The sequence below is a fragment of the Rattus norvegicus genome, chromosome 3 (assembly GCF_036323735.1).
Source record: "Rattus norvegicus strain BN/NHsdMcwi chromosome 3, GRCr8, whole genome shotgun sequence".
Lineage (NCBI taxonomy): Eukaryota > Metazoa > Chordata > Mammalia > Rodentia > Muridae > Rattus > Rattus norvegicus.
Genome location: NC_086021.1, coordinates 141,940,163 through 141,966,652, shown reverse-complemented (window position 1 = coordinate 141,966,652; position 26,490 = coordinate 141,940,163). Strand labels below are relative to the sequence as shown.

The window sequence follows — 26,490 nt, the reverse complement described above, 5'->3', positions numbered from 1 at the left end:
CAGAATTCCTAGTCCTGATGACTCACCCTCACTTGCACTTCCTGCTACTTATAGCAAGAAACATGCATACACTTTTAATAGCACAAAGAGAAATCAACATACACTATACAGAAAAGGACAAGTGTATGAGAATCTCCTCCCTGAGTGCTCCCCTTAAGGCTTCTCAGTCTCAGTTGCACACCTTGCTATTCATAGCAAGGACCATACACTCATGCCTCCCTAATACATCTTCAGTTCTGTTGTGTTCCTGTTTGGGTGCTTTCTTCCAAGCAGTTGGTGTGGTCTCAGAGTCTTCTTTGCAGCTTGGCTTTTCATAAAGTTGTTGTTGTGGCTTGTCTTGTGTGATTGTGACTTTAGGTAGCTTGACTTGTTTACTTGGACAAGGAGGGAACCTAAAGAATCTTGTCAGATTCAGGAACTTCCTGCAGCTATTTTGGGTTGTTTTCTTTCTGTCTTAAAGAGCTTCCCTGCCAGATGGAATGCTTCAATCCCAGAGGAAACTGTTAAAACGACCCTGACCAGGAAAGCTGTGTATTTTCAGTATTTTATGTATTTTCAGTATTTTATGAGGCATTAATGTAGTTTTGCTATGCTATCTTGCAATTTTCTGGATGCAAGTATTTCTCACAGTTAGAAACTATTTACTCACACCACTCAATATCTGGCCTGTCACTCACTTACTGTATATGTATTCCTTTGACTCCAACCAATGAGCACATATGCATGTCTAATATTATTCACACTCTCAATATTAGCTGTTTCACAAATATGAAATTGTAGCCAGAATCCATCTCAGTGACAGCTGTCATTTATTAAAATCACCAACATTTTGAATATCTTCCCCTTCCCATTATAAAGATTCTTTCCTTTCTCAGTCATGTACAAATAGAGTTCCAGTCCATGAGTTCTGCATGCTTGTATTTCAGAATACAGCCATGGCCGCCTTCCCAAAACCATGTCTTTCCTTATGCTATTTGAAGATGCATGGTGTTGTGAGGTCATTCAGTTCTGATAAATTAGGTAATGGATGCATTTACTTTTATAAGGTGTCTATGAGTTTTGATGATCTTCTTCTGGCTAGGTGACTATTAGTGGAAATCATGAAATTTTCTTTGAAATTTCTTCTGGCTGGATCTCTATTAATTGTATGCTTTTTAAGCTTGGCTCCTGCATTTCCTAAAACTCTGGCAGCCGATTAAAGATTCTCCAGTGAGTTCTTTCTTTTTATGCTAGTTTACAGTGCATTTGTTGCTCTCTTTATACCTGTGATATCTACCTTACCATTACCCATGCAAAAAGCAATTTAGGAAAGTAAGTGTTTATTTTGGCTCAGTCCATCACAGCAACAGGGCAAAACTTGAGACAAGGTCATACTCCATGCAGTGTCAAGGAGAGAGAGAGGTGAATGTTAGTACTTAGCTTGTTTCCATATTTGTGTTCAGTGTGAGAATGGTGCTGCCCACATTTTGGATGAGTTTTCCAACCTCAATTAATTTCATTTAGAATCACTCTTAATGATATACACAAAGACCTATTTCCATGCCAATTCCTAAACCTATCATTTTGACAATCAAGATTAACGTCACAACTCAAGCCCTAGTCAACTTGGCTTCCAAACATATCACTCTTAAGCCATAATCTTCCACCACTTGGGCCCATAGATAAAGCTATCTTATAGAGAAAAAATGCATTCAGTTCTATTTCAGATCTCCCTGCAGTCTTTAACCATTCCAATACAGTTCAGAAGTACAAATACAGAGACTTTCTCAGATTCAAACAATCTCTTAACTGTAAATCCCTGATAAATTGAAAACAGGAGCATATGACCTTAGCGCAGCACAGTGAACAGAAGATCCTCCTTTTCCATGAGCATTTGAGTTCATGGCAATCTTTGTTACCAAAGGCTTGGCCACCCTACCTCTCAAGTTTTGCTGCTGACTGAACATGTATTTTCTCTCTTGGGTCATTTCTACTCCATGTGTAGAGCTTTCCTTAGCATGATTCTAGAATTTTTAACATCCCATGTCTCCACTGAAATACAGGCTTCAACTTCAGTACTGTCTAAAGTAGTATCACAGAGCCTCTTTGTAAGTATACATTACCTGATCTTAGAAACTCTCTGAAATAGAGGCGCTAGACTTCTTGACCCGCTTGATTTCATCTCTTTGATCACTGCAAAGTCAGTAATATGTGGCTACTCAAGGTTATAAACTCACATCTAAAGATTCAAATCTAAAACCTACAAATAAGAGAGAACAAGAGGCAACTGTCTTCTGGGTTACCTCACTCTGGATAATTTTTCTAGCTCCATCAATCTACTTGAATATTGTATGATTTATTTACAGATGAATAGTATTCAATGTGCTAAATAATGATATATATATATACATATATATATATGTATATATATATCATTTTGTAGAACTATTTTTAGATTTTGAGTATTCGCCATACTGATTTCCTTAGTGGCTACACAAGTTTATAATCTCTCCATCAGTGATTGTGGGTTCTCTTTTCCCACATCTTCCTCAGCACTTGCTATCAGTTGTTTGCTTGGTCTTGGTGATTCTGACGGGAGGAAAATAAAATCACAAAGTTATTTTAATATGCATTTCCAAATTGCTGTGGATGCTGTATACTTTCTGAAATATTTCTTTGCCACATTTTTTAGGACTTTCCATTCAGATTCTTAGGTTCTTTTTTAACTGTATGATTTGTTTCATTGGTTTATTTCTTAACATTCTTGATATAGTCATTTATTTGCAATATAACTCATAAAGACCCTTACCCACCCTGTGATTCTTCTTCCTTCATTTGACTGTTGTCTTTATGGAATAGAAGAATTTTAATTTTATGAGGTCCTATTTGTCAGTTGTCTTTAATGCCTAAGCCATGGAGCCCTGTTTAGAAATTTTTTGCTACTCCTTATCCTATGGATCTGCCTATGTTTCTTTCTCCTAGCTGGTTCAGGTTTCACACTGAGGTATTTGATTCATTTGATAGAGATATGTGTCTAATTTCGTTCTTCTCCAAGTATATATCCAGTTTTGCTAGCAAAATTGTTTACTGGTTATTTTATTTATTTACATTTCTTTTTTCTTTTCTTTTTTATTAGTTATTTTATTTATTTATTGGCATTTCAATTGTTATCCCCCTTTCCAGTTTTCCCTCCACAAACCCCCTATCTTCTCCCCTGTTCCCTGCCTCTATAAGGCTGCTCCCCCCAGCTGCCCACCCACTCCTGCCTCAGTGTCCTAGCATTCTTCTACCCTGGGTCATTGAGCCTTCACAGGACCAAGGGCATCCCCTCCCAGTTATGCCTGCTAAGGCCAGCCTCTGCTACATATCCAGTTGGAGCCATGAGTCCCTCCATGTATACTCTTTGGTTGGTGGTTTGGTATCTGAGAGCTCTGGGTTATCAGGTTAGTTGATCTTGTTGTTCTTCCTATGGGGTTAGAATCCCCTTCAGCTCCTTCAGTCCTTTCCTTAACTGTTCTATTGGAGTCTCTGGGCTCAGTCTGATGGTTAGCTATGAGTATTTGCATCTGTATTGGTCAGGTGCTGGCAGAGCCTTTCATGGGACAGATATACCAGGTTCCTTTCTAAAGGAAATACAGGGACAAAAAATGGAGCAGAGACTAAAGCAATGGCCATCTAGAGACCACTTCAGCAATGTTTTCTAAATGCAATCTTTTTATTATTTCTTCCTTACTTCTGAACATTTTTGGAATTTTTGTTACAAATCAAGTAACTGTACTTTTATAGATTCATATTTAGGTCATTGGTTTTGTTCTAATGACCTAGATGCCTGTTCTTGTTCCAGTCCCATGCTGTTTTTATTATTATAGCTTCATAATATAGCTTGAAATGTGGTATGGTAATCCCTCCAGAACTGTTTTTTATTTTCTTGCTCAGTACTGCTTTGATTATCCTGGGTCTTCTGTGTTTCCATATGAATTTTAGGATTTTTAAAATTTTCTGTCAAAAATTGCATGGGAATTTTGTTTTCATCATTTTCAAGACTTATTTATTTTTGCTTAAACTGTATGAGTGTTTTGCTTGCAAATATCTCTTTATACCACATGCATGCCTGGTATGCCATGAAAAACAATTGTAAGCCATCATGGGGGTGCAGACTCTCAAAGCTGGATTCTCTGGAAGAGCAGCCAGTGTTCTTAACTGCTGAGCCATCTCTCCAGTGCATTATTGGGATTTTGATTAGCGAAGCATTAAATTTGTAAATTACTCTTGGCTGGATACAACATAGGCCAGGGTTTTCTAAAGGAACAACACTTAAACATGTACATAAGATTTGTTACACTGGATTCCAGGAGGAGGTCCTGGTCATCCAACTATGGTTGTCTCATGACAGGTAAGTTGAAACTCCAGGAATTACTCAGTGCATAAAGCTGAATGTTTGAACAGTCTTGGTCTGGTTTTGGAATACTGAAGAAATTCTGAAGAGCTGATGATGGTCTTTAATCTATGTTGGAATTCCAAAGGAACTGGATTTACTACCAGCTTTCATGCCAGGGTAGATAGACATGCCTGTGAGAGCAAAGGCAAGCACCACCAATAAGAGCAAGACTATATTTTCTTATTTCATGTGCTTATAAGTTCTAGTAGGTTTGTGATCTACTAGAAGGTGTGGTTTATTAATTTAGTTAAGGACATCCCTCAACAGGAAAGGGTGGTGCTGCTTTTAAGCTCAGCACTTGGGAAGCAGAAACAGACAATTTGAGGGCAGCTTGATCTACATAGCTGGTCAGGGGTGCAAAAGAGTACATGATGAGACCCTATCTGTATCAAAAAATAATGAGAGAGGGGAAAAAAGAAGGAGGAGGAGAAAGAGAAGGAGGAGAGGAGGAGGAAGATCAGTCTCAGGGACGTTCAACAGCTTGGGTATCAATTGATTCTAGATGTGGTTGAGTTGACAGCCAAGATTAGTTGTCAAAGGTTGGTCACTTTCACAATATAAATTTATCAATCCATGAGCAAATGAGGTCTTTCCATCTTCTAGAGTTTTCTGTAATCTTTTCATATAGAGAGTATATGTTTTCTTTGTGGAGGTCTTACTTCTGTGAGGCCGCTGTTAGTCGAAATTGTTCCATGGTCTCCTTCTCAAAATGAGGGGTTATTGCTGTTATTTTTTGTGCGTAGAAAGGCTATTAGTTTTTTTGAGTGGGTTTTGTCCAGGGGCCATGTTAATTTTCTCTGTATAGTTCCAATTTTTGTATATGTGCTTCTGAGTAGAGTTGTAAATTGACTTTATTTCCTGTCAGATTGATGAAAGTATTGGTCATTAAGAGCAGGGTTTCAGTGGTCTATCCTTTCCAGAGCATCTCTAATTTAGGTTCCCCTTCAATTGAATTTTGTTCTCAGGTACTTTCTTTTTGTTTCGAAGCAAAAAGGCCTTTTTCTGTAGTGGTAAAAAAAAATCTCTATATTAATAATATATCTTTAGTCTTCTGAACTCTTTTGTCTAAACCTGTAAGCATGCAGACTGCAGTCTTCAAAACACTACATGTCTTTCACAGCTTTCTGCACCACTGCCACTGTAGAGGTACATGAGAGAACCAAGCCACAGCCATAGCCAAGACGGAATGCTGCCTTTCATCAAGTAAATTAGCCCATTGCTCCTAGAGTCTGCCTCACTAAGTTCTCAAGATGTAGACGAAACGCAGCCAGATTCACTTCCAGGACATCACATGGAATGGCTGTTAGCACAGTTCCCAAGAGAATCCATGTTCTCCTCTGAAACTGCATGATCTGGCCCTCTGCTATCTGTTTCTCTCAGCATCCGTGTCCTCCAAGATTCCACCCAAAGGGACCATTAAGTTCCGCTTACTACATTCCTGGGCTTTGTAGTTCACAGCTGCAAAATCTTTAGATTCCTCCTAAAAGCTAGTTCTAACAGCTTGAGTACCACATGGTCAGGCTTATTCTAGCCTCAGTCACACTTTTAGGTATCAATTTTCTGTATACTTACTCTCCTGTTGCTGTGGCAAACACCAGACCGAAGAAGCTTAAGAAAGTAAGGCTTTATTCAAGCTGATAGCTCCAGGGTACAGTGCATCATGGTGGCAGGAGCTTGAGGTAGCTGCTTACATCGCAACCACAGAAGCTGAGAGAAGAAAATGATGCCGCTCAACAACATCTACTCTTTTATTTTAATTTTAACTGTATTTACTTTGTTTATTTGTATGTGTATATACATGATGTGTGTATGTGTTTGTGTATACATATGTGTGTGATAGCACACATGTAGAAATCAATGGACAAACCGTGGGAATAAGTTCACTTTTTCCATGTAGGCCACAGAGGTCAAACGCAGATCCTCACGCTTGGCAGCATTCATGGATGCTGACCTCTTTAAGTCAGGCTATCAGGAGGAAAAACCTAAGGGAGTGTGTGTGTGTGTGTGTGTGTGTGTGTGTGTGTGTGTGTGTGTGTGAAGTAAGATTTTAGAATGCCAATAGCCAGTTACTCCTAAGACACTGAGACATTAGGAACCTGGTAATCAATCCTTCTCACTGGGAACTTCAATACTTAGAGAAGTTCCGTAATAACTCTCTTTCTCTGAGGTGCAATGACCCTTATTTACTTGGTCCACAATACAGACTGCTCCAGTAGTTGTTATCTGAAGCTGGATGCCTGGGACTTTCTGGGGAGCTGCTGAACCCCATTTCACATGAAATGTTGGAAAAGCTGGGTGTGCTATCGTAGAAGGAAACATCAGTGGTAGAAACTGGGTGAATCATCTCAGGAACAAGCAGCAAGACAAATGTCCTCTGATATTGCCTTTCTCCCTGAGCTGCTATGTCAGGGTGCAGCCCACAAGTGATGTTTCCCACATCAATCAGGACGGCTCTTCCAGTGAGACTCCCTACTCAGACGGTTCCTATGTGTGGCCAGCTGAAGTTAAAAACCAACCACAATAGCTTTCTTGCTGGCCTCAAGCAGCATTGATAGAGTTGGTTTTGATTTATGAATCACTATGGTAGAGGGCCAGGAAGCTTCTGCACCTCTCCTCCTCCCTGTTCTTCTATCTGACTTTGTGAGCTGTGGTCTCTCACTTCTCTTGGAGGTCAACACCTTGGCTAAGCTGACTAGGCTGCAACCCCTTCTAAACCCCATTTCTGTCCCTCAGTGTGATGAGCAGAGGTTTGTTTCTATGGTGAGTCTAAATCATGTAATGTTGGCTATCAAAATTAATCATCACAAGGAGTTATAAGAGCCATTTTATTTATGCAATTTCTAAATCTCATGTACAGCATTTTTAATGCCAAATTCACCAGGTTATGTTCTGTTTCTTCACCTTGTCATGTGCCTTGGGCTTCTCACTTCACAAGAGGGTTTTTGATCCTTAGCATTCTTATGGCTGGGATGTTTTTCTCATCTCTGTCAGTCAGTCCCAAAACAATGTAAAGATTAGCTTATGCTCTTGCAATGCGCTTCATCACAGTTATTCTTGATCCTCACAGATTTCTGATACAATTTGACTATAGCAAATTCCATATGCTTTGTTGAATATTACTTTTGCTTCCCTATATGGTTATTGGTTTAATATTGTTCATTCTTCTCTGCTGAAACTTCCTGATAGTTAACACTCATGAATCCAATATTAATTTAATTTTTAGTACTAAGAATAATAGCTGGCAATACAGTTATCTCCTAAGGTTAACTTTTTTGATAATTGGTTAAGATCTCTAATGATGTCTAACAATTCTAAGTTTTTATTTCAATCTTAAGTAATTATTTAAAACTCTCCATTTTCTATTAAGAACATATTTCTTATTCTGACTCCCTCTATGTCTGTCTGTCTCCCTCTCTTTATCTCTCTCTCTGTCTTTGTGTCTCCATTTTTCTCTTTGTCTCTGTCTCTGTCTCTCTCTGTCTCTGTATCTCTCTGTGTCTCTGTCTGTCTCTGTCTCTGTCTCTGTCTCTCTCTCTCTCTCTCTCTCTCTCTCTCTCTCACACACACACACACACACACACACACACACTATCTGAGTGTATGCATACCTGAGTATACAAAGCATATAAATATATGCATCTTCCATATCTGATCAAGATCATCAGGATGAATATTTGAGAGTCAAAATGTTTTGAGATACTGTATTCTTCCTTCAAAGGTAATCTTTAAGAAATTAACTCTAAATATCCTTTCAAACTTTAATGAATATATTTTATATACTTGTAGTCCTATTCCTGGCACTTGGCACTTATTTGTTAGCCTGCAGTATTTAATGGGTGCATTGTTGCCCTATGGTGTATTGATTCTATAGAAAAAATTACCTGTCAGTTGTGTATATATTTTAGAGACTCCCTACATGACATTTTTGAAATGTCTTTCGTGGTAGTTATCTCCCCATAGGTCTCCTCAGCTTATTTGTCTGTTGAAGCATGCTAATGTTATGAAAGTCAAGACATAAGCTTGAGCCTCTCGTCTTAAATTCTTTCACCTTTATTCTCTTTAATTGGTCTCAGAGGAAGAAGATAGTTTGATGAGAAAGACAGGGTGCTGAAGAAGTGACGTGTAATACACAAACATTGTGTTTTGAATGCTGTGTGGATACTGTGAAGGTTGCTCTTCATTATCAACTTCATTGGACTTAAAATCACTTGAACAGATGAAACACACCTACAGGAGCACCTGTGAGTGGTTTCTGGAAAGAATCAATGGAGAAGAGATGACCCACCCTGAATGTGAGTGTCACTGTCCAATAAGATGTGGATATAAAATGACTAAAAACAGCAAAAGAAGAAATCCAGCAGAATGTTGGTATTCAGTATTTCCCTGTCTCTTCCTCCTTAGACTACAGTAATAGAAACTGCTCTGATTATCCTACCCTCCAACAGCAGCTCATTGAAAAAAATGAATCAAATGGATCACTCTTTAGGTTGTTCTGGCAAATATTTTGTCAAAGTAATTGTGGTGGTTTGAATATGCTTGGTCAAGGGAGTGGCACTACTAGAAGGTGTGGCCTTGTTGGAGGAAGTGTGTGATTTGGGGGTGGGCTTTGTGACCCTTCTTCTAGCTGCCTAGAAGACAGACTTCTCCAGATTGACTTCCAAACAAGATGTAGAATTCCCAGCTCCTCCAGTGACATGACTGACTGGATGCTGCCATGCTTCCTCCCACGATAATAATGGACTGTACCTCAGAACGTGTAAGCCAGCCCCAATTAAATATTGTCTTTTATAAGAGGTGCCTTGTCATGGTGTCTTTTTCCAACAGTGGAAATGTAAGATGGAAATGTCATAGATAGAAAGTTTGAGGTGAAAAAATAGTATAAACTGATTAGTAGTTCAAGTTTTTAGAAAGCATCATTTATAAAGAATATTTTGAAGAAATCTCAACTATAGAGAAGTTTACACTTTCTAAAGAACTACTCAATACTAGGAGTTGTCCTCTACATTTATTTATTTATTTATTTTTGCACTCCAGATTTTACTTCCCTCCCAGTCCATCCTCCAAGTGTTCCACATCTCATACCTCCTCCCTGCCCCCTGTCTCCACCAGGATGTCTCCATCCCACCCACCCCACCAGAACTTTAAACTCCCTTGGGCTTCCAGTCTCTTGAGGATTAGGTGCAGCTTCCCTGACTGAACTCAGACCTGTCAGTCCTCTGCTGTATATGTTTGGGGGGCCTCATATCAGCTGGTGGATGCTGCATAGTTGGTGATCCAGTGTCTGAGAGATCTCAGGGGTCCAGGTTAATTGAGACTGCTGATCCTCCTACAGAGTTGCTCTCCTCCTCAGCTTCCTCTAGCTTTCCCCTAATTCAACCACAGGAGTCAGCAGCTTCTCTTCATTGGTTGGGTGTTACATATTTGCATCTGACTCTTTTAGCTCCTTGATGGGTCTTTTGGAGGACAGTCATGAGAGGTCCCTTTTTGTAAGTGTTCCATGGCTTTAATAATAGTGTCAGGCCTTGGGCCTTCCCTTGAGCTGGACCCCACTTTGGGCCTGTTGCTGGACCCTCTTTTCCTCAGGATCTTCTTCATTTCCATCCCTGCACTTCTTTCAGACAGGAAGAATTATGGGTCAGAGTTTTGACTGTGAAATAGCAACCCCATCCCTCACTTGATGCCCTGTCTTTCTGCTGGAGGTGGACTCAACAAGTTTCCTTTCCCCACTGTAGGGAATTTCATCTGAGGCCCCAACCCCGTTTGAGTCCTGAGCATCTTTCACCTCCCACATCTCTGGTACATTCTGGAGTGTCATTTCAACCTCCTTCCTCCTGAGGTGACGTGTTTCCATTCTTTCTGCTGGCTCTCAGGGCTTCAGTCCTATTTTGCTACAGAATACCAGATCATGTTCCTCTATCCCCCCACCTGTGCCTCTTTTCCCACCCCCCTACCCCCATGTGGTTGCTTTTGGTCTCCCTCCCAAGTGGGACTGAGGCTTCCTTACTTGGGTCCTTCAACTTGCTGACCTTTTGAGTTCTGTGGTCTGTATCTTGAAATTCTAGTATTTATTCTGTACTTGAGGTTTCTTTCTTTATTTCTTTTGGCTAATGTCCACTTATTAGTGAGTACATGCTATGCATGTTCTTTAGGGTCTTAATTACCTCACTCAGGATGAAATTTTCTAGTTCCATCCATTTGCATGCAAAACTCAGGATGCCTCCGTTCTTAATAGCAGAATAATATTCCATTGTATAAATAAAGAACATTTTCTGTATTCATTCTTATGTAGTGGGACATCTGGGTTGTTCCAGCTTCTGATTATCACAAATAAGGCCGCTATGAACATAGTGGAACACGTGTCTCTGTACCATGGTCAGGCATCTTTGGAGTATATTCCCAAGAGTGGCATTGCTGGCCATTTAGGTAGATCTATTTCCAATTTTCTGAGGAACCTCCAGATTAATTTCAAGAGTGGTTGTACAAGTTTGCAATCCTACCAGCAATGGAGGAGTCTTGCTCTTTCTCCACATCCTTGACAACATGTGTTGTCACCTGAAGTTTTGATCTTAACAATTCTCATTGGTATAAGGTGAAATCTCAGGGTTCTATTTGATTTGCATTTCTCTAATCTCTAAGGACTTTGAATATTTCTTTAGGTGCTTCTCAGCCATTCAAGATTCCTCTGTTGTGAATTCTTGGTGTAGTTCTATACCCTATTTTTTGATTGGGTTGTTTGGTTTCTTTGGTGGTTAGCTCCTTGAGTTCTTTAAATATTTTGGATATTAGGCCTCTACTGGATGTGGGGTTAGTGAAGATTTTTCAATCTGTAGTTTACCAATTTGTCTTATTGACTATGTCCTTTGCCTTACAGACACTTTCCAGTTTCATGAGGTCCCATTTATAAATTCTTGATCTTAGAGTGTGATCAATTGGAGTTCTGTTTAGGAAATTTCTGCCTGTATCAATGAGTTCAAGGCTTTTTCTCACTTTGTCTTCTATTAGACACAGTGTCTAATATGTTTATGTTGAGGTTTTTGATCCACTTGGACTTGAGCTTTGTGCAAGGTGACAAATATGGATCTATTTTCATTTTTCTACATATACACTCTCCCCATATATATTCAAAATAGTACTCAAAGTGCTAGCTAGGACAATAAGACAACAAAAAGAGATCAAGGGAATATAAATTGGCAAAGAAGAAATAAAGTTATCACTATTTGCAGATGATATGATAGTATACATAAACAATCCAAAAAATTCTACCAGAGAACTTTTCCAGCTGATAAACAACTTCAGCAATGTTGCCGGATGTAAAATTAACTCAAATAAATCCTTCCTTTATACAAATGATAAACAGGCTGAGAAAGAAATTAGGGAAACACCTCCCTTCACAACAGCCACAAATAATATAAAATATCTTGGGGTAACTCTAACCAAACAAGTGAAAGATCTATATGACAATAACTTCAAGTCTCTCAAAAAAGAAATCAAAGAAGATCTCAGAAAATGGAGAGATCTCCCATGCTCGTGGATTGACACAATTGACCTAGTATAAATGGCCATCCTACCAAAGGCAATCTACACATTCATTGCAATCCCCATCAAAATCCCAATACAATTCTTCAAAGACATGGAAAGAGCAAGTGTCAAATGTATTTGGAAAGGAAGAAAAACAGAATAGTAGAAATAATTCTTAACAATAAAAGAACGACTAGGGAAATCACCATCCATGACCTGAAACTCCACTACAGAGCAATAGTGAGAACAACTGCGTGGTATTGGTACAGAGACAGCGAGATTGATCAATGGAATAGAATTGAAGATACAGAAATCAAACCACACACTTACACACACTTGATCTTTGACAAAGAAGCCAAAAATATACAACGGAAAAAAGAAAACATCGTCAATAAACAGTGCTGGTCTAACTGGCTGTCTGTATGTAGTTACCTTGTACTAAGACACATCAAATAGAGATCTCCGTCACATTGGTGAACTCTAACTTTTGAGTGACATATCTGTCCTCGTGTGTGTGTGGGGGGGTGTTTGCACATGCAAGTGTGTATGTATGTACTGTACCTTATTTTGGTAAATTGTCTTGTGCTGTTTGAGCTCATTGAGAAGCTGGTCCTCTCAGCAGGATTAGGCTCCCTTATTTCAGACACAGACATGTCTTTCTCAAAGTAGCCTCCAAATCCCCTGGGCTAGGGATGGGCTGTCCCCTAATGCTGAGAGTAAGGACAAAGTGACCCAGGAGTAAAAACATCATGCCCCTAAAACAGCTGGAAGGTGAACAATTTCTAAGAGACGCTAGTATTGTTTATCCCACTAGAATAACATTTCCTGCAATGCAAAAGAGAAGCCACAAGTTCAACCATGGGGGACTCAGCATTGGGAGAAAAGCTCTGGTAGGAACTGATTTTCTCAACTTCCACATTGGTTTTTAGTGGTTGTTTGAGTGTCCAATTTGACGGTGTTGTCTCTATGTATTGTTATTTGTTCTTCTACTGAGAAGCCTCACTGAAAGGACGCTATGTTCAATAGAAAGCTCCATTGCAAACAAGCTAGTAGCCTTAAAGGGGCTTTTCCAGGCATTTTTGACTGGATGGTTTGAGTACCTGATTTGATGACAACTTGCTATCTGTAATCAATGTGTATGAGGTACTGTTCTATTGTTGACACCAGTTCCAAGGCAATTTATAAGAAAGGTAGACAGGCTTGATACTAGAGTGGCAGCGGAGAACTTTCCAGTCTGGTCTGCATGCAGCAGGCACACACACACACACACACACACACACACACACACACACAGAGAGAGAGAGAGAGAGAGAGAGAGAGAGAGAGAGAGAGAGACAGAGAGACAGAGAGAGACAGAGAGAGAGAGAAGGTGGAGTGCTGGGGATGAAACTCAAGGTCCTGTACATGTTAAACAAACTCATCACCATGTGCCTCAATTCCAGCCCTTACTCTCACTCTTATAACCCTTTAAAGACCCATAATATTTGGTACAATGTTGTTTATTTTATAGTGCCAGCTCTATACACTGTGTTACTTCAGGGAATTGTTTTGGGAACACTAAGCCCAGTGTAGATTTTATCTTGAGATCTCCCAAATCCTGGTAGACCAGTCTCTGCTAACAGAAGAGATGTTTACTTTGGTATCTGCACTCAGAGTTCTATTTAATTGCTTGGAAGAGTTTGTTGCCTTCTCAAGTATAAAGAGTGTCTAGGAGAGTGACCTAGGTGTGGGGCTAGATAGATGAACTTTAGCAGATGTGGATTCCTACATAGGTAGACAAAGTTAATTTGGATCATTTGTAACTATTTCAAACAGTCACAATATGGTATGTACCATATTGCCAAATCGTCAGCCAGGAACCTTTTATTCCAGCCAAGAAAGAAGGAGGTTCAGCTGTGGGCATAGGGTGTGAAATAGTCCCTGTAGGACAATACTAAACCTTACAATAAGCTATATTTGTTGACTTTGACTGCCATTTCCTGCATTATTAAGGCATATTTAGTATGTCTTCACAAGTCCAGGTTTACAGAACCGTGGGGTTCTGGGGTCTAGTATAGGAGGAACTGATAGGAGAGCTTATAAAATGGCTTACACAACCGTTTATTAAGGGCTAAATTGGCCATAACTGGAACTTGTCATTTGTCTTGAACTATTTACCAAAAACAAAACCCAGTATGGTTAATTTTTTTCCTCTTAATTTTGAAGCCCGAGTCCTTCCTGGGAAATGCAGTCCATATGCTTCTGAGACATTTGCACTTAGATCATCAAAACGTTTCGCAAGAACTATTGATGTCCCAAATGTCTTTTAAAACTACTTCCCTTACAAGCAGGAAATGTTCTTTGCTTTGTTAATTTATGGTGTTTGTGCGTTTTCTTAGAATAAACAATGTAGGGTCTCAGAAAACGTGAAACAAACATGAAGAATCCGAAGGGGGCTCCTCAGGCACTGTTACAGAAAAGCACGGGCTCCCACACTCGCAAACACAGCAATTTTATCACTGTCATAATGTGCTGGAACTTAGGACACTTACTGAGTAACACCAAAGAGGTGTCCAATGGCCTTTAAAGAAAAGATATAGAAGTGTTATTTTAAAGCATAAACTTTGATATAGTTCTAGTTATAGAAGAAATAAAAAAAAACACTTAGACAATCCTGACTTTCTGATAAACTCGGCATGGCTTATTAAGTTTTGTTGAAGATCTCCATTGAGTGTTCAATCACAAAACTGGCAAAATAAAGCTAGAAGTATACATATCCATAAAATAATGCTTGTTTATTGTGCACAAGGTCCTGGATTCACTTCTAAAACTTCTCCCAAGTAATAATAATTAAAAATAAGATGATCAAGTTATTTTGAAGTGCCTTCTAAGAGAGTAAGTAGAGATAACCAACAAGTGTGTACAAGCTACTCACTCCACTGAAAGTTGGTCATTTTTGTCTTGGGTGTTGCCAGCCATCATCTGCAGATACAGAAATCATCAGATACCACTGATGACTGTGTGTTGGCAGAGTGATCATCAAAAGATACTTAATATTATTGCATTGAAAAACAATGTTCAAGTCCTTTGTTTCATCCATTCCATAACTGGTTGTCAAACACAGAGAACTTTTCCATAAGCAATTTCCAAAAATACATATAGCATGGCCATAGTAAAATATAGAAGGTTTAGCTCTGCTTTTAATATAGAGGAAACAAAATTGCTTACAACAAACTAGTCTTTATTAGGAAAAACTCCAAAATTGGCAAAATCTCTGGAAGGAATTTATCAGAGAAATCTATTTACCAACATTCGTAATCCTGCATGGAAAGGTAGAACTCACTCTATCCCTGTGAATATCACATTATGTTAGCAACCACTTCAGAGGGATATCCTGCCAGGACTAACTGGGTTTCCAAACAGGGGCCTGCTTCTAAACCAAGTATCACAGTGACTAAAGAATGGCTCTTATATTGGAAAAACATCTCTTTTGCCCTCTCTTAAGCTACTACAGACTTTCCTGAGAAGAAGGCTTCATAAAGACCTCTATCCTCTGCTATCTATCCTCTGCTGCGTCTTCTGGGAGACAAACTCAGCAGGGTACTGAGCAAACTGGATCACGTATGGTCAGTAGTGGACACTGACAGGTATTGTGGTCATGCTTTAAAACATTTGAAGTTTTACTAATGTGTTCCCATGATCAAAATTTAAAATTTGACCTATCAATCTGTGTATAAACCCTTTCTAGAAGGCACATGCAAACAAACTTCCAAAGGACTTTGGAATGGACCTCCAATAGTTCCACCTGGTTACAAAGCCTAGGAACCAAGGCAATGACCAGAATGGAGCACAACCACAAGGGCTTAACAGTAGCACACATACTTTCCTGCAATCATCGGCTCTCTAACTGTCCTTAGGACCCTTTCAACAAGAGGGACAGATGAACAAATGGTAGATTTCAACTACAACGTACTGCTCAGACGTTCAAAGGAATGAGGTGCATTTAGAAGTTCTAATATAAATGACTAAGCTATATTTTAAAAATAAAAGAACATACACAGCAATATACCTTAAATTCACAATCTGACTTATGTAAAGGAAAAAAAAGCTCATAAAATGAAAACCTTGGGATTTAGCTGACTGGTGAAATGGGAACTTGAAAACTCTGGCTATCTGTGAAGAGGAGCGCGGAACTAAGCAGGAAATACTCAAATTGTGCTGACATGGTATAAATATAGGCCTGTTAATAAAATGATTGGATGGATCTGGACCAGTCCCTCATTAATGCGAGAGGATGCTTCCCAGGATCCTCAGTGTGTTGTTGTCTTGTTATCTGTGGCAAAGCTTATTTATAAGGGAAGCTCAGAAAGAAATTAACAACAAAAAAGGGAAAGGGCAGGGTAGGATGCTACTTCTCTCGTTTGTTTTTCTGTGTTCATTTACCCTGTATTTACATGAGATGATAAAATCATATATAGTGAGTTTAAGTAAGACCTGGGTCATAGGGTTGTTGCTCTAATGTCTATTTCTGGGACAAAAACAATGACTAGTTGCAACTGGAGGAAGAAAGTGTTGTTTAGCTTTGATATCCTGGTCACAGTTCATTGAGAGAAGCTGAAGCAGAAACTCAAGGCAGCAACCTGGAGGAAGTAGCAAACAAAGACTCCACAGATGAGAACTGCTTCCCAGCCTGTTCCCTAATGGCTTGTTCAGGCTGCTTTCTTATGCAAGCCTGCACTACCTGCCCAGATGTGGTACTGCATCAGGATGCTGATCCCCGCCTGCTTCAATACAATACCCCACAGACCAATCTGATGTGGGTATTTTCTCAATTGAGTTTCCCTCTTCCCAGATGACACCAGATTGTGTCACCACCACCACGGGCATGTGACATACGGTTCCATACAGTTATGTGCTTCCATACGGTTATGGTATAAAGGGTCATTAAACACAAGTATTGTATTGTACTGTAGAAGTTGATGTGATAACTTAAATGGCTTCTAACTGACCAGTAGGCAGGACCCATCTACTAGATAAAGAAACAACTTTGGATGGAAGAGAATGAGTGATTTCATTGTGATACTCAGAGATGTACGATTTAAAACTTCAGTTGTTCATATCTGGAATGTTGCCTTTATTTTTACACCCATTTTTCTCTTTGTTTTTGGATCCCAAGAAATCACTTATACCTAAACAATAAGTGGAAAGGAACCCATGAATTGGGGTCAGTGCTATAACTGATTTCACATACTGGACACCTAAACTGGGTTGCTAAAACTGCCTTTGTTCTTATTATCAGATTATTTTATTAAATGTATTTAAATAATAGTTAAAAAGGGCTTATCATAATAAAAATTAATGTATAAATAAATACACACACATATATACATATATACATATATATATTGAATATCACTCAAATATCGATAAGCAAAAGAGGAGTAAAACTAGTCGTCATTTCTTGAGGGCTACAAGGCTGTTTAGACAGAACGTCCAAAGATGATTTTGGGCCTCTAGAAGAATTTGTTATGTAAATTGAGTTTGTGTAAAAGAGGTTTCTAAGAGTTACTCTAAAGATCTTGTTTCAATTACCTATGGTCTTGGAAGTGATGAGGACTAAGAACTCAGAGCCTCACTCAGTGGCATGTAACATTTATAGTAAGAAAGCTGCCGTGCATGTGCCCGTGCTGGCTGCCCTTGGTTAACAAACTACTGACCACCAGGTGGTCCTCATTCTGCCTCTCAAGCCTCTTTGCTCCTAGATGAGACCAACCCACACATATTCTTAATCCGAGGACAGAGAGAGACTATCCGACATTTGTGCTTCTTGATTACTAACTGGTCAGTTCAAGCCACATGGGTGCTCTTAGATTTACAATAGGAAATCCTCAGAGGCTTTTGTGACAAAAACTATGATGGCAGCCAAGACTGGAGACTTCAGCCATATTTATAGTCTATGAGAGATCCCTGCAAGCATTGGGGTTTGTAATTGGATTGCGTAAGTGAAAAGTAGTGTTTCAAAATTCAGTTTGTACTGTCACTCCCACATGCACACATATAATACAAAAAATTAGACTATTAGTTATGGAAAACAGAAAAGAAAAAAATAACCCTAATAGTTTGGCTAATCTCAGATTGTGTGTTTTCTTAATTTAGTTTAATAATGAACATAAAAACAACATTTTTCTAGGAAATTCATTGCTTTGTTTCTTATTTTTTTTAATATTTTAATGTAGCTGTCAAGAATTCCTAGTTTGAATTAATGAGTAACTAGAACTTTGAATGCATTCATAAAGCAGTCATTGTCCTAACTCTCTTGTTGCTTATTTTTCTTACAATAAAGGGAGGAACAAAAAAATCAAACTCGGGAAACCTAAAAAGTGAGCTTTCTGTAAAAAAAAAAAAAAAAAGTAGGCAACCAATTGCTATAAATTCTACCATTTTTCCCAGATAAAAGCCTCAGATTACATAGATGCCTCGACTTAAAATCCAACATCAATTGTCCATTTTTGGTAACCTCACCCAGCGGGGATCCTGTTTCAAAATTCCAGGTTTTCATCTCATTGGATATGTGGGGTGTAAAGATACGATGTTTATCTGCTGAGAGAGAGCACTCTTCTCTTCCATTAGCTGGTTCTCATCAGCATCTCACACAGCTCATTCTATGAGAAGTTATGTGTCTTATGTTAAATGTATAAATATGGTAAAAAATTACATTTCCCTCTAGGAATTTCACATTGTTCACTATCAGAACAGAGTCTGAAAATCTTATGGTCAAGAATCCCATTTAGTTTCAGTTCAGTTTCACAGTTCTCAGCTCTATTTGATATCTATGTATTTTATTTATGGGTGTGGGGATGCAGAAACAACTATTTCCAAACCATTTTAAAATAAGTTTTTCATGGAATGCAATGGATAAAAATTTCCCCTCCAAAATCCACTGAATTTTTATTTATTTATCCCCAAATATTTGAGGATGTAAGATTATTAAAATATTACCTACCTTTTGCTGAGAACTTCTGTGTGTTCTGGGTCTTTCCCTGTACTAAATTAGTAGGGAAAGCAGAAATTCTATACATTAGGCAAGATCCTACCAGTTAACAAAATGCCATTTTGGCTGAGTTTATGTTTAAGCCCAAAGAACTCAGAGTACAGTGGAGCTGCCTGGCAGGAGGCTGGGACTCGTCTTTTGAATATACTTAGTCTCGTTGGACTTTTACGTATTACTAGGATACAACCTTAAATTATACAGTAAGCATTCTTTGCATATTGTAAATAGAGAGAAAAATAAATGGCATTTTTTCATGGATGTGATACTTTTAAAAATTGCTTCACAGAATCTGAAATGAGTTTATGTCTCTTTCCCTGGGGATATGCAATGCTAATGGGGTATGTTGTGCAATGCCCAGCAGAGAGAACGCTCAGTGGTTCTGTGATTTTTTTAAGGCTCTTCCACAAAAAGGGATTTATGCTTTTAACTTTTGTCTAATTAGTAAATAAAACTACAAATTGAAAGCCTGGGCTGGATTACAATTTGACACGAAAATTAAGTCACACCATCTGAAAAGCAAGTTACTGATTCGATTTACCTTTTCTCTAGAGAAGGCCACCAATCTTCACATGTGTTTTTCTTGGAATTCTGAAATCTAATGAGACTACACTTTTCAGCCTTTGAAGGGTGTGGACATGGCACATCTTTTGGGGGACAGAAAACTGGATGAAACTTCGAGTATAGGCAATAAAGTCCTGGCTTGTGTGGGTTCATAGTGGAATGAGGACCTTGTCTGGAACTGAGTTGGAAGTCATTGGTATGCTATTCTGGCAAAATATCTGGCTACATTTTTCACATGAGCACATGTGTAGTAATAGGCTTTTAGCTTAGCAAAGGACATTTCAATGACAGGAAAAATTCAGGCAAGGGAATGACTCCTGTAACTATACTCATCATCCATGTCTACAATGAAAATGGAGAAAGAACAAAGGCTCTCTCCAAAAGATTAAAAATGTGAAGTCAGGCAAGCAGAAGAACATAAGACAATTAAACCTTGCTGACAAGGCAGGTTTGAAAACAGTTGTAACTGTTAGACATATTAGCTCCATCAATGAGATCACAATGCTTTTCACTGGTAAAGCAGGGACAGTGTCCTGAATACAAGCTCTCCCTGCCAAAGGCTTTATCTTGTGAAAATGCAAACCATTTGAAAGGAGAAAGACTAAAATTGGGAATGCTGAAGTTACTCCTTGCTCCTTGAAAGTACCAGCATGGGAATTATTTCCTCAAAGTCGGCGCACATGAGCTGATATAACCGTGATTCAATCGGAACAAATTCTATCTTGTGGCACTATTTGCTATGTAGCATTTATTTCGTAATTCTAAATAAGGAAGAATGGGGGATATCATTCAATCTTCATTCTAGAAAGCCACTATGAGTTTGTCAGATACTATGGCAAAGTGATATTTGCAATGAGGACATGAGAAGGCACTACATGAAGTTGTAGAGGAAAAGCTTCAGTTGTAATAGATATTAGAGATGCCAGTACCATGGGACATCTGCTGAGGAAGATGTGAAGTCAAGTGGAGACCTACTAATAGAACAGCTACACATACTACAGGTAGCATAGATGATAGGGGGCACTACTCAAGTTCTCTAGATGCAGGAAATTCTGTCTTGAGCCCCAGATAGGAGATATGCAGCAGGACTTGGTATTTGTTCTGAAATTTGGTCTTGCTTTTGATTTATACTCCCCCCATATTTTACAACCAGAATGAGACTGTTTATTACGTGCCATTGTATATTAGAACTATGAAACTTTGTTTTCTTTAATAGACTCTCACAACTGAGAGATTGATTGAGTCTTAGAAGAGATGGAAAGTCTTTTTCTACATCTGTATCCTGTAGGACGCTGCCTGTGGTTTTGTTGTTGTTGTTGTTGTTTTGTTTTGTTTTGTTTTTTGTACTTCATTTCATTTTATTTTATTTTATTTTATTTTTTTAGTCCTTATTTTTTCACAGATCTGTTGTTATTCCGATCCTGGTCCCCCTCTGACACTTCCTCATCTGAATCCTCTTCCCCTGTCTCCAAGAGGAAGGGGGATATATGGGTTGTTTCCAGATTCCTGCTATCACAAATAAGGCTGCTATGAGCATAGGGGGACATGTGACCCTGTGACATGGTGGGACACCTTTTGGATATGTTCCCAAGAATGGTATCTCTGAGTCTTTAGGTATGTCTATTTCCAATTTTCTGAGGGACCTCCAGATTGATTTCCAGAATGATGGTACCAGTTTGTAATCCCATCAGCAATGGAAGAGTGTTCCTCTTTTTCCACACCTTTGTCAACATGTGTTCTCATCTGAGTTTTTTTATTTTAGCCATTTTGTTTGATGTAAGGTGCGATTTCGGGGTCATTCAGATTTGCATTTCCCTGACCACTAAGGACTTGGAATATTTCTTTAAGTGCTTTTCAGCCTTTCCAGATTCTTCTGCTGTGAATTATCTGTCTAGTTCCATACATCATTTTTTGATTGGGTTGTTTGGTTTTTTGGAAGTTAGCTTTTTGAGTCTTTTATATATTTTGGAAATTAGCTCTCTATAATACATACATACATACATACATACATACATACATACATACATACATGAAAAAGAAATTTATAACAGAAACACACTGGTAACCAGAACTGCTGTTAGCTTCAGGGTCCTTTCAGAGGAAGTGTTCTTAAGAAGCCTTCTCTTGCTCTGCCTGGGTGGGGGCATTGCATCATCGCCTCCAGAAGCTCATTTGGGCAGAGGCAGGAATCAGTACTTGGAATGGGTGTGCTTGGTGCACAAGCAGTAACCACTGTGAGTATAAATAGAGCTGGAAGAATAACCTTTTTGTGAACTGCTGTGTGGTAATCATCAGGAAGCCAAGTAGCTGCTATGGCTTCAATGGTTCTTTTATAATATTACATGCTACTCCCCCAGCTGCCCTTCACATACAGGCAAGGCTTGCTTAAGTTACCATTTTTAATGCAAATCATCATAATGGCTTGATAATTATTTCAATTGGCATTTGTGGAGCCATTCAGTAAAAGAACAGCCAAGGCGAAACCTTCTCTAATCTTCCCATCTTTCATACCTTCTGGTTTGAGGTGGAATAACACAAGAAAGCCCCAAAGCCAGAGGGTTTTTGAAGTTTCCCCTTAATGAGAACAGGCTCCCTCCCTGTTACTCTACAAAGTGAACTTGGCCCAAGTTAAACAAAACAGCAAGAGCATAATATTTTGGGTGGCTTGGCAGGAGAGGAGGCAGTGACAAGTGACCCCTTCCTCCCTGCTTAGCTTTCAGATTGGTTAGTCAGCCTTTTAACAAGTTGTTATTATTGAGAGAAACATCATACACACTTATTGAATACTGTGATAGGGTAACTATGGTAAAGATGTTTTGTCCGAGACAGTCTTTTTCAAAACTGTGCCTCTACTTTAAAAAACCTCTCCTTACAGTATAGCATGATATTGTACTTTGAGAATTTCATATAGCATACTTTGATCATATTCTTTTCTATCCCAAATCTCCACCCTTATGGTTCTTAATTTCCTATCCATTGAATTTCAGGTTCTTCCTTTCTGTTAAAACAAACAAAGAACATCAGACACAAAAGAAAAGAAACTAGAAAACATAGGAGTTTCTGTTGGGTTAGTTACGACTCCTGAGCATTGGCCATTTGCTATATTGGGGTCAATATATACAGTGTCACCCCATTTGGAAGTAGCTCCTTGGCTCAGGGTGAGACTTTGCGTCCTTTCCCTTCTTTATGCTGGGAATTAGTTTTGCTTTAGCTTGTACATGTCTTGTGCTCTCACAGTCTCTGTGAGTTCATATGTGTATCGGTCCTCTTGTATCTGGAAAATGATCTTTCTTTAAAATCATCAACCGCCTCTGGCTCCTTCCCCCCTCTACTTGAAGTAGATTTTTCTCACATAATATATTCTGATTACGGTTCCCTCCTCTACTTCTCCCAGTTTCTTCCTACCTCCTTTCCCATCTGGAGCTACCACCTATCATTAGAAAACCAATGGGCTTTTAAAGGACAATAGTAAAATAATAAATAATGAGATAAAATATCTTCACACATTAGAAAAGGACAAAACAGAAAGGAAACAGCACAAAAAACAGATATGGATACAGAGACCCACTCATTCCTACACTCAAGAATCCCATAAAAACACTAAACTTGAATAAACTTGAAGCTATCATTTATACACAAAGGACCTGTAGGTTAAAAGGAGAGAGAAAAATATAAATTAAATAAAATAAAAATAAGGTTTAAAAACGTTCTGACATGATATTATGAGACAAAGATTCACCAAAGGTGTCATTGAGTTCCTTTCGTGTTGGCATCTACTGCTGGGCACACAGCCTGCCCTTAAGTTTGTTTCTCTAGTGAGACTCCCATGGAACAAACTAAATTTTTTTTATTAACTTGAGTATTTCTTATATACATTTCGAGTGTTATTCCCTTTCCTGGTTTCCAGGCAAACATCTCCCTCCCCCCTCCCCTTCCTTATGGGTGTTCCCCTCCCCACCCTCCCCCCATTGCCGCCCTCCCCCCACCAGTGTAGTTCATTGGGGGTTCAGTCTTAACAGGACCCAGGGCTTCCCCTTCCACTGGTGCTCTTACTAGGATATTCATTGCTACCTATGAGGTCAGAGTCCAGGGTCAGTCCATGTATAGTCTTTAGGTAGTGGCTTAGTCCCTGGAAGCTCTGGTTGCTTGGCATTGTTGTACCTATCGGGTCTCGAGCCCCTTCACGCTCTTCCAGTTCTTTCTCTGATTCCTTCAACGGGGGTCCTATTCTCAATTCAGTGGTTTGCTGCTGGCATACGCCTCTGTGTTTGCTGTATTCTGGCTGTGTCTCTCAGGAGAGATCTACATCCGGCTCCTCTTGGCCTGCACTTCTTTGCTTCATCCATCTTGTCTAATTGGATGACTGTATATGCATGGGCCACATGTGGGGCAGGCTCTGAATGGGTGTTCCTTCTGTGTCTGTTTTAATCTTTGCCTCTCCCTTCCCTGCCAAGGGTATTCTTTTTCCTCATTTAAAGAAGGAGTGAAGCATTCACATTTTGATCATCCGTCTTGAGTTTCATTTGTTCTAGGCATCTAGGGTAATTCAAGCATTTGGGCTAATAGCCACTTATCAATGAGTGCATACCATGTGTGTTTTTCTGTGATTGGGTTACCTCACTCAGGATGATATTTTCCAGTTCCGACCATTTGCCTACGAATTTCATAAAGTCTTTGTTTTTGATAGCTGAGTAATATTCCATTGTGTAGATGTACCACATTTTCTGTATCCATTCCTCTGTGGAAGGGCATCTGGGTTCTTTCCAGCTTCTGGCTATTATAAATAAGGCTGCGATGAACATAGTGGAGCACGTGTCTTTTTTATACGTTGGGGCATCTTTTGGGTATATGCCCAAGAGAGGTATAGCTGGATCCTCAGGCAGTTCAATGTCCAATTTTCTGAGGAACCTCCAGACTGATTTCCAGAATGGTTGTACCAGTCTGCAATCCCACCAACAATGGAGGAGTGTTCCTCTTTCTCCGCATCCTCGCCAGCATCTGCTGTCACCTGAGTTTTTGATCTTAGTCATTCTCACTTGTCCACCTCTGGTTATTAAAATCTTCCAGGTCGCCTCTGACACATATATTCCTGAGCCTTGGTAGGATGGGTGTAACACAGACATCCTATTTAAGGCTGAGTATTCCAAAGTCTCTCATTCTGAAGAACACTGTCCAGCTGTGCCTCTCTGTGGTAATCCCCATATTCTTCAAGAAGAAGCTTCTCTGCTGAGGGTTGAGTGATGTGCTGATCTGTGGGGATAGCGATGCATCATTAGGAATAATTGTATTGCTGTATTCATTGAGTAGAATAAACGTTGGAGGAGATTTTTAACTCTTTCCCAAGGAAGTCATGTGCCATGTCTGTCTTCCTGCCTCTTTATCTTACCTCCTGCCTATTATAATTAGACTCGGAGAAACTCAGAACCGAGAAAGCCAAGTCTGACTGCTAGGTGTTGGGGTGTAGGGGGTGATGTTAGAGACAATAATAAAAACATTCTCACTGTACCAATTGATTTTCTTTGGTACTTAAGAACTTGAGGGTTTTTTTCCCAAAAATCAAACAAAAGATGCTAGCCCTGCAATATACTTCTATGAAAACTTACAAATACATTAAAAGATTACCTGGTCCAAAGAGTGGAATATTTTCCTCCTCTCCTAAGAGTTAATCCAGCAGAGCCAGGGAATCACCTGGCCAAAGGACTACTCCTTATAAAGACTGTCTCTTTATGTATATGTGTGCATGTGTGTATGTGTGTATACGTGTATATAAATATGTGTATATGTGTATAGGTATGTATGAGTGTATGTATGCATGTATGTATGTATGTATGTATGTATGTATGGATGGATGGATGGATGGATGGATACAAGTATGTATATCTATTCCTCCATAGGCTTCAATAGATTGAGCTGTCTTCTAATCTTACCACATTAAAAATTTCAGGTTTGGGGATCAAGGAAGACACTAAGATAGGTTGTTGTTTCGGTTAAAAGATTTATGGGAAGAGTCATTAATGTCATAAACAGACAACTAACAGCACAGAGAGAGTTCTGATAAGAATTCAGTCTCAGAAGTAGTCAGGCCTTCTCTGATCCCAAAGAGGCAGCAAGAACGCAGGTGTTCCGCATTGCCAAGAGGGAATGTGTAACTTTAAGGTTGTGGGGACAATGAAACAAGAGGCACATCTAGATGAACCCATTAAGTGGATGGGGATATCACCAGGATATGACCTGGAGTCTGGCAATCCAAGTCTCTCAACTGCCTCTGTCCTGTCTGCTAACCTAGGCCTAGTCCTGGAAGCCACAAAGCTCCAGATAATTTTCTCTAAGCCTGAAATGATTCCAGCCTCTGCATCTTACTGCTAAATACGCTCACCTTTTCTTCTTTCTTCTTTCTGAGCTCTGGTTGGCCATTCTTGTTGAGTTGTTGTGGCTCAATCTCTTCTCCAAGCTGAGTGATTCAATCTGGCTTCTCTCTTGACCTCTAACTAAATTCTTCTGCTTCGTCTCAAACTAATTCTAGTAACCTGTTCTAATCATCTGGCTTCTCATTCTCTGGCTCATTCTGTCTTCACTTGTATCTAGCTTGTTAACTCTTCAATTTGTCTCTATAAAACTGCATCTCTCTCTCTCTCTCTCTCTCTCTCTCTCTCTCTCTCTCTCTCTCTCCCTCCCTCCCTCCCTCCCTCCCTCCTTCCCTCCTTCTCCTCTAAGTAATTTCCGTTTCCTCTTTCATCTTGTGAGAGTTAGGTATATCCTATTTTGTCAAATCTTGCTCTGATCTTTTTTATGTGTTACTCAATTATACATCACTCTCACACAGGTTGCCTCCTTTTACAAAATAACAACACCTTCCTTGTTTGAGATTAAAGGCGTGTGCTAACACACCACAACTAGAAACAGTTTTTTTTCCCTCAATAAATAACACAATCTCAGGATTCACAGTGCGACTAAATATACTGCA

The 26,490-nt window shown here is 39.3% G+C and overlaps 1 pseudogene; it reads right to left on the bottom strand.

The window, feature by feature from the left end:
* Window positions 1-5,158: 5,158 nt before the first annotated feature.
* On the bottom strand, window positions 5,159-5,253 carry Rnu6-897 (RNA, U6 small nuclear 897; annotated as a pseudogene).
* Between the last annotated feature and the right edge of the window lie 21,237 nt (window positions 5,254-26,490).